Source organism: Phocoena sinus, chromosome 1 (genome assembly GCF_008692025.1).
Source record: "Phocoena sinus isolate mPhoSin1 chromosome 1, mPhoSin1.pri, whole genome shotgun sequence".
NCBI classification, from domain to species: domain Eukaryota; kingdom Metazoa; phylum Chordata; class Mammalia; order Artiodactyla; family Phocoenidae; genus Phocoena; species Phocoena sinus.
In genome coordinates this window covers 82,167,833-82,177,066 of record NC_045763.1, presented here as the reverse complement: position 1 = coordinate 82,177,066, position 9,234 = coordinate 82,167,833, and the positions used below count along the sequence as shown (strand labels likewise).

General features: G+C 35.5%; 1 non-coding gene across 1 annotated transcript; it reads left to right on the top strand.

Moving 5' to 3' along the window:
- The first annotated feature begins 381 nt into the window (after positions 1–381).
- On the top strand, positions 382–486 carry LOC116745204. The gene has a single exon (XR_004347320.1). It is a non-coding gene; the product is annotated as a U6 spliceosomal RNA (small nuclear RNA).
- Positions 487–9,234: the final 8,748 nt, after the last annotated feature.

Sequence of the window (9,234 nt, the reverse complement as noted above, 5' to 3'; positions counted from 1 at the left end):
GTAATTAATATATATATATTTAATATAAAAAACAGAAAGAATAGTAAATATAACATCAACAACAAATTCCAAAATCCAGAGCTAACTACTACCAATGTGTTAGGTATTTCTTTTTAGTAATGTATTCATATGTCATGCACCAATTAGGTTTGTGTTTGGCTGCAAGTAAGAGAAAATCCAAATCAACAATAGTCTGAAATACTAAGTTTAACATACAAAGTTCTCTTCCCTTATGTAATAGCAATCCTAAGATAGGTAGTCCAGGGTTGGTATAGTGGTTTCATGAGGTATTCAGGTACATAGGTTACCACTCTGCCATCTCTAGGGTGTGGCCCTCATCCTCATGGTACAAAAGAGGGCTGATAGAACACATTTGCGCATGCTGACTTCGGCCGCCCATATACTAAAATTGCAGTGATACAGAGAAGATTAGCATGGCCCCTGTGCAAGGATGACATGCAAATTCGTGAAGCGTTCCATATTAAAAAAAAAAAAAAAAAGAACACATTTGCGCTTCAGGCAGCTTGATATAGGAAAGAAGAGAAGAAATCACCATCCTCTATAGAGAAACTTTCAGGAAGTGTCACTCAACACTTTTATTTATACCTAGTCACATTGTTACAGCTAACTGCAAGAAGGGCAGGGAAATGTAGTTTTCATTCTGAGTAGCCAAGTGCCCTGCTATAAAATTTAGGATGCTGTTGAGAAGGAAAAGGAGAAAACCAGAATTTAGGGTGGGATATTAGCAGTTATACCAGTCAGAATGTCCAGAGAAACAGAACCAATAGGACATATATATTAAGAGATTTATTTTAAGGAATTGGTCCACAGGATTATGGGGGCTGGCAAGTCTGAAATTTGTAGGGCAGGCTGGAATTCAGGCAGAAATTGATGTTTCAATCTTGAGGCAGAATTTATTCTTCAGGGAGCCTCAGTTTGTGCTCTTAAGGCCTTAAACTGATTGGATGAGGTCCACTCACATTATCAAGGATAATCTCTACTTAATGTCAAGTGGTTGTAGAGGTTATATACACCTACAAAATACCTTCACAGCAACATCTAGATTAATGTTTGATTACATAACTGGGTACCAGAGCCCACCCAGACTGACACATAAGACTAAAGTGTTTATCATTAATATATTACATATACATACATATTAACATCTAACTCCTTCATTTTATTGTGAGCATACCCCAAATCATCAATTTTTTTTTTTAGTTAATTAAAAAAAATATTTATTTATTTTTGGCTGCATTGGGTCTTCATTGCTGCACATGGGCTTTCTCCAGTTGTGGTGAGTGGGGCTACTCTTCGTTCCGGTGTGCAGGCTTCTCATTACGGTGGCTTCTCCTCTTGCAGAGCACAGGCTCTAGGCGCGTGGGCTCAGTAGTTGTGGCTTGTGGGCTCCAGAGTGCAGGCTCAGTAGTTGGGGCGCATGGGCTTAGTTGCTCCGTGGCATGTGGGATCTTCCTAGACCAGGGCTCGAATACATGTTCCCTGGATTGGCAGGCAGATTCTTTTTCTTTTAATACACTTATTTATTTTATTTATTTATTTTTGGCTGTGTTGGGTCTTTGTTGCTGCACGTGGGCTTTCTCTAGTTGTGAGCAGGGTCTACTCTTCATTGTGGTGCATGGGCTTCTCACTGTGGTGGTTTCTCTTGTTGCAGAGCACGGGCTCTAGGCACTCCAGCTTCAGTAGTTGTGGCTTGCAGGCTCAGCAGTTGTGGCTCGTGGGCTCTAGAGCGCAGGCTCAGTAGTTGTGGCGCACGGGCTTATTTGCTCCGCGGCATGTGGGATCTTCCTGGACCAGGGCTCAAACCCGTGTCTCCTGCATTGGCAGGCAGATTCTTAATCACTGCACCACCAGGGACGTCCCCAAATATTCTTATCAAACATGATATTTAATAAAATAGCTTAATATCCCAATATATCAAAATAACTTATTCATTACTATGTTTTAGGACATTAAAATATTATATACATGTGCTTATTTTTAACCATTTCTGATTATTCATTACTTTTCTAAAAGTGAGATTACTGATTCAACAATTATGAAGATTTTTAAGACCCTTATTCCTATTGCCAAAATGCTTTCCAGTAAGTTTGCACTGATTTATACTTACACTAACATATATGAATGCAGTGCCAGTGTCACTGTACTCTAGACATTAGGTTTCATGATTTTATCTTTACAATTAAATAATGACCATATTTTGTTTCTTACCTCTTTACTAACTAGTATATAAAACATTATATCATTCACTGTATTTTTATTGACCATTTCTATTTCTTATTTTGTTAATTTTGTTTTTACTTTTTGCCTAGGTTTCTACTGGGCTGTTAGCATTCTTCTGATTGATATATGAGGTATTTATATATTAAGAATATAAATCATTGTTGTCTCTCTTGTAAACGATTCCTAATTTGCTCTTACTTTTTTCTTATTATAAAGTTTCTAGAATACAAATTACTTAAAGAAAGAAACTATATATACTTCAACTTTTCACTTAGGGTAAACAGTCAATCAAAATTAATAAATATACTATCATATTATTGGTGACTAAAATAAAGGGAACTGAAACATGAAGATTAGATTATTTTCATACACAAATGAAGCATCATTCCCACGGATGAGTCAGGTAACCAGTCATATCTTTCCAAAAAAAGTGCTTGAGAAAACTCAATATTTTTCCCCTAAGAATTCTTACCTATGTAATATTTTTCTTCATTTAGTAGTAGTATTACTAACTTTATTTTTTTTAACTTGCTTTTAAAAATCAATTAATTAATTAATTTATTTTTGGCTGTGTTGGGTCTTCGTTTCAGTGCGAGGGCTTTCTCTAGTTGCGGCAAGCAGGGGCCACTCTTCATTGCGGTGCACGGGCCTCTCACTATCGCGGCCTCTCTTGCTGCGGAGCACAGGCTCCAGACGCGCAGGCTCAGTAGTTGTGGCTCACAGGCCTAGTTGCTCCGCGGCATGTGGGATCCTCCCAGACCAGGGCTCGAACCCGTGTCCCCTGCATTGGCAGGCAGATTCTCAACCACTGCGCCACCAGGAAGCCCAGTATTACTAACTTTAGAGTCTCCTGACTGAATTGTGGTTTCTAAGATGTCAAGTCAACATTATGTTCAAATAAATTTTAAAATTATCAGTAAGATCATTTTAATGAATGAATTAAACAATGATCTTATAAGATGACTTATTTCCTGCTTCTAAAAAAATTTAAAAATGAAAAAGCAGCAAATAAGGATTTGTGATGGCAGTAATAGCTGTTTGACACTGACATGCTATAAATAAATCTGTGTGATAATATAAACTGACTCAGGCATTTGTGATGCACATGACAGCTCAAAATGATTTCATTTCCTCAGTAGTTTTTAGATTTTCTTATTTCATTGACTATGAAAAGTACAGTCAACCCACACACTGTTCTTGGATTGATTTTAATGTAACCTGCCCAGAATTTTAGGTTGATTTTCAAAATTAGAAGTGAAATTGAATTCTAAGCAAGGTAACTGACTTGACCAATAATTTAAACTTGTATAGTATAATAATACTTGGAATTGTTTCTCTACCTTAATATATTTCAATTGCTCAGTTGAATCTAATTGACTCCAATAATTTTTTATGTTGGCAAAGCATCTAATTAGTTTTCATTCATAGTTCCTAAGTAATTAAAATGTTTAGTGGATAGTCATTTATTTACTTATAATAGTCTCACTTATCAAATTTATTACTTATTAAATGTATTCATATTTTCAAAAACTCTTTTATGGTTCTTTTTCTATGCTGCTTTGAGTCTGGTTAGACATCTTTTGATTGTTTACCAGCCATCTGCATTTTAGTTTTTGTTAAAAAGAAAAAAATTTCCCCCCAGTTTATCTTTTGCCTCTTCATTCTGTTTATGATATCTGGGGCATATATTCATTCTAAAATTTAAATAACCAAATTAACAATCTTATATTTTATGTTTTGGAGTTCCATGTGTTTTTTCTGGGTTTCATGTGCTTTCTTCTTTTGTTGTTTTTTTTGGGGTACGCGGGCCTCTCACTATTGTGGCCTCTCCCGTTGCGGAGCACAGGCTCCGGACTCACAGGCTCAGTGGCCATGGCTCAAGGGCCCAGCCACTCCGCGGCATGTGGGATCTTCCCGGACCGGGGCACGAACCCGCGTCCCTTGCATCAGCAGGCAGACTCTCAACCACTGCGCCACCAGGGAAGCCCTCATGTGCTTTCTTACTGCAGGATTATATTAAAGTATCACACGTTTTCCTTTTTTATCTTTTTTCTTTTCATTGAAGTATAGTTGATGTACAATATTATATAAGTTACAGGTGTACAAAATACTGATTCACAATTTTTAAATGTTATACTCCATTTATAGTTATTATAGAATATTGGCTATATTCCCTGTGTTGTACAATATATCTTTGTAGCTTATTTTATACATAATAGTTTGTACCTCTTAATCCTTTCCCCCATCTGGCTCCTCCCCCACTAGTTTGTTTTCTATATCTGTGAGTCTGCTTCTTTTTTATGTTCACTAGTTTGTTGTATTTTTTAGATTCCACAAAAAAGTGATAATATACAGTATTTGTCTTTCTCTGTTTGACTTATTTCACTTAGTATAATGCCCTCTAAGTCCATCCATGTTGTTGCAAATGGCAAAGTTTCGTTCTTTTTTATGGCTGAATAATATTCCACTGTGTGTGTGTGTGTGTGTGTGTGTGTGTGTGTGTGTGTGTGTGTGTGTGTGTGTGCATGTATTTATATATATATACACACCGCATTTTATCCATTCATCTGTTGATGGACAATTAGGTTACTTCCATATCTTGGCAATTGTAAATAATCTCACCTTTTCTTATAGTACTTTTTGGCATCATTGTTTCAAGTTAAATTTTGGTATCTATGGAGATGATTTTTCTATATTTGACCTATTAATGTGGATATAGTATATGAATAGGTTTCCCAACCTTAAATTGTCTTACATTCCTTAAATAAATTGCCACATATTATTTTAATATATTTCTGGATCTTTTAGGAATTTTGCATTATTATAAGTGATATTATTCCATAATTTTCTCTTTTATGCTATCTTTAGTTAAATTTTGGTGATCATATTATGATGGCTTCTTAAATTGCATCTGGAAGCTTTCTTCTTTCTCCAGTATGCCAAAATGATAGATCTTGAATGCTTTCTCAGTTTCTTCCAAGGCTAAAAATCTGTGTAGATTTTCTGTCTTTTTTTGAGCCTGTTTTGGTAATTTATATATCTCTAGAAGTTATTCATTTCATCCAGGTTTTCTACTATATTTATATGTAGTTGCATAAAATACTACCTTATTAATTTCTGTTGTTTCTTCTGTCTAATATTGTGTACTTATGCTTTTCTCTCCATTAAGCTAATGTGTGGGTGGTTTTGTTTTTAAGAATTAGCCCTTAGATTTATCAGTTTTATTCTTTTTCTGACTTCTAATTAAGTTCCACTATTGCCTGTATTAATTCCTTTCTTCTACTTTCTTTGGATTCAATTTAATGTTATTTTTCTAACTTCTTGAGTTTGTGTTGTTCTCTATAATTTATCCAGATCAGAAGACTGTAGGAAAGTATTCTATTTACTTTCTTGACTTTAAAATTAGATTATGCATGTTTTGAGAGTTTGGATCATCTAAGTAAAAGGACAATTTTGTAAGAGTGTTAGACATCTTCTTCCTTAAGCATGTAATTGTTTAAGTGCAGGTATATTTCTATTTTAATTTTTTATCTAGCTCTCTTGCCTGACTGAAGTTGACCATAAATTGAATAAAAAGAGGTAAGCTTCAGAACATTTTATTTGAAAACCTTTTAGGGAAAAATACTGTATTTTTTGGTGTGGAAGTATTTTTTCCTAATATCTTCCTGATTTGGAAATGTATTATTTAATTGATTAGGATAATGTTATCATAAAATATAGAATCAGAATAGAATTGAAATTCTCAGATCAGAATTAAAATTCTTGTGATAATACTGGCTAAATTTGGAAGTAATTAAGAAACCATTGTGTGTAAGATGAATCACAAACACTGAAAGTAACTCATGCAATATTAACATGATAGAAACGTATACTTCTCATATCTAACTAGCTGGATTCAAAGTAGTCTTAATATAGGAATTTATAGTATAAATAATATACATATCACTGGAGAAGAGTATGTAGATAATTCCAATCCCAAAATAGCTCCTGCAATAAATCACTAAATTGAGACAAACCAAGTTCCCACCCCCCTACTCCCCCCCACAAAAAAAAACACGAAGAAACAAAACTAGCAGTACATGGAGTGGTGAGTGGAAAGATCATAGTTTGTTGGGTTTCTGAATTTTGAAAGACATATTATACACCTTGGTTGTCTCAACTGCATTTCAAATGTGACATGTCCAAATTGAAAATTATCTATTTTTCAACTACAAAGCATCAGCCTTCCATTTTTTACCTATTAGAATTCTGGGGTATGAAGAGGAATCACCTTTATCCCTTCTTCCAAGTCTTCATACTCAGTTGGTAACCACATCTTGTTCATTCTACCTCCTAATTTTCTCTCAAATCCATCTTCTTATTTCTATCTTCGCCATTTTTTCCTCAGTTTGGGTCTCTTTTTCTCCTTAATTATTCCAATGACCCCTTTACAGGTCTTCTTTCTGCCAGTCTCTTCTCTAAGATACTTTTCCACACTATGCAGCTAGAATAATCTTAATAAAACAGTCCTGGACTTCCCTAGTGGTCCAGTGGTTAAGACTACATGCTTCCAATGCAGTGGGTGCAGGTTTGATCCCTGCTCAGGTAATAAGATTCCACATGCCGCACAGCAAGGCCAAAAACAACCCAAAAACAACAAACAAAAAACAGTCCTATAATATGTTTACCTTTGATTTAATATATTTAAAATATTTAATATGTTTGCCTAAATGGCTTTCCCTGTCCTTGGCATGGCTTACAGGTTCTTCATGTCCTGGCCTTCCTATACTTTCCAGCTTTATCTTCCTCTACTGTTCCACATGCATTTAGTGCTTTAAACACCTGAAGTTCCTTGCAGTGCCCTGTATCAGTTAGTATTCTTTGTGCTTGATCCCACCTTCTCCTGCCTCTTCCTTGATGGCCCCTGATTCATTGATTATTCCCAACCTCTTATTTTCAAAGTGCTAAAGTTACTTTTATCTTAAAAACAACAGTAACTTCAAGCTACCACTGTCTCTTTTTCAGTCAGGCTCCTTAAAAGAACAAGTTCTACTTCTTTACTTCCTGTTCACCTTTCAACCCACTGTAGTCTAGTTTCTGTCCTTACTGCTACTCTAAAGAAAACACCAATTGACAAAAACTACCAATAAAGTCCTAATGTTCAAATCCAATGTACTAGTCTAAGTGTGAACTTTGACATTTCAAACAGCATTTGGCACTGTTTACCTAAAAACAAACATACCTAAAAACAAACATACTTACCTAAAAACAAACATACTTATTTTTCTGTGCCTTGTAGAAAACATGAAAAATATGAGTTAAAAGATAAAAATAATAATCACCACTTAACCATAACCACTATTAATACTTATTTCCTTCAAGTCTCTTTTTCTATGTACTTGTAACTATAGAAAATTGGATGTTATATTTATAAATTAATATTCTGGGTTTTTTTCTTATAAGTTTCTTCTCTTGACATGAAATAGACGTTTTGAAAACAATTTTAATCTTTTCATAATGTGTTATATAGATGTACCATAATTTAGCCTTTCTGCTGTTGACATTTAGCTAGTTTTCAGTTTTCACTTATATATCTAGCTCTCCGACAAACATTTTTGTAGACAAATCTTTGTCTCAGATTCTTCTTATTTCTCAATGGCAGGTCCCAAGAGGGGAAAGGACTAGTTTAAGGATATAAAGTTATAAACATTCTTGACATAGATTGCCTAATTACTTCCTGGAAAGGTAATTTACACTCCTACAGCAACATACAAGGATCCCAAACTTACCATTCTCTTGCTAAGGTTGAATTTTTTTTTACAAACTTTTAAAAATCCTTGCCACTTTGATAGGTTAAAGTAGAATCTCAGCCTTGATTTGCCCTTCTCTGATTAGTGGTGATTATACCATTCACCACTGTCTCCTCTTATCTTTGGCCTCCTAGTTCTCTTACTTCTGAATATTCCTTTTCAGTCTCCTTCTTCGGCTTTTCTTTTTCTGACTATTCCACAGTATTTTGTCCTCAGCCTCTTGAATGTCCCACAGGCCTCACAAACTCAGTGTGTCCTAAACTGAACTCATCCCCACTCCTGAGCTTGCTTCAATTTTTGGCTAATGACGTCATCCACAACCCAGGCCCTTCAGTCAGAATCCTGAGTCTTCTAAGATGACTCCCTCCTCTCACCCAAAATCAGTTTCTCCAATCCACATCTTAAATCTAATATGGCCACTCCTTCTATCTCCACAGCCATTGCCCTAGTTCAAGCCTTTATTATTTTAACACTCATCACTAGTCTACCTGCCTTGAACCCTGTTCTACTCAATTGTACATACTGCTTCCAGAGTGATGCAGATCTGATCATGCTCCTCTCTGTACTATATGTCCCTGTCCAACTTCATCTCTTGCCCTCCCCATCCATTCCCTTCTACTCTTCAGCCATATGGAACAAGAATTCCCCACTGCCTCTAAACTCTTTTTGTGCCGAATATGCCTCTTCCTGTGTCTTGTGAACACTTGCTAGTCCTAAAATAGTAAAGGAGCCTATCCAAGTATCATTCCATCATTTCTCTCTCCTGTGTACACTGATTACACTTCATACAGAGCTTTATTTTGACACAACTTAAAAAGTTTTAACAATCTCTCACTAAACTGAGATATTCAAGGACAGATACGATGCCATTCATCTTTTAATACCCAGAAATATCATGGGCCCTCAAATATGTGTGGAATAAATGTTATTTTTGATAGCAATTAAAAAATTCCTTTCTATCTTCTGCCACCATATCTCAATCTACCTAATGTCTGTTACCAAATCCTCTTCCATTCCCCATTTCTAAGGTTGACAAAACTATTGTAATTGCATCTTGAGATCTGAGTCCTTCTCCAAAACAGGCCATCTTCATTACTGCTGACAGTTATCTTTCTGAAACACCTGGTTGTGTTACCTAGTAACTTAAGAAACAAGTTTGATGACTACCCATTGTGAGCAGTAGGTGGTTATTTCCCCAAGAATG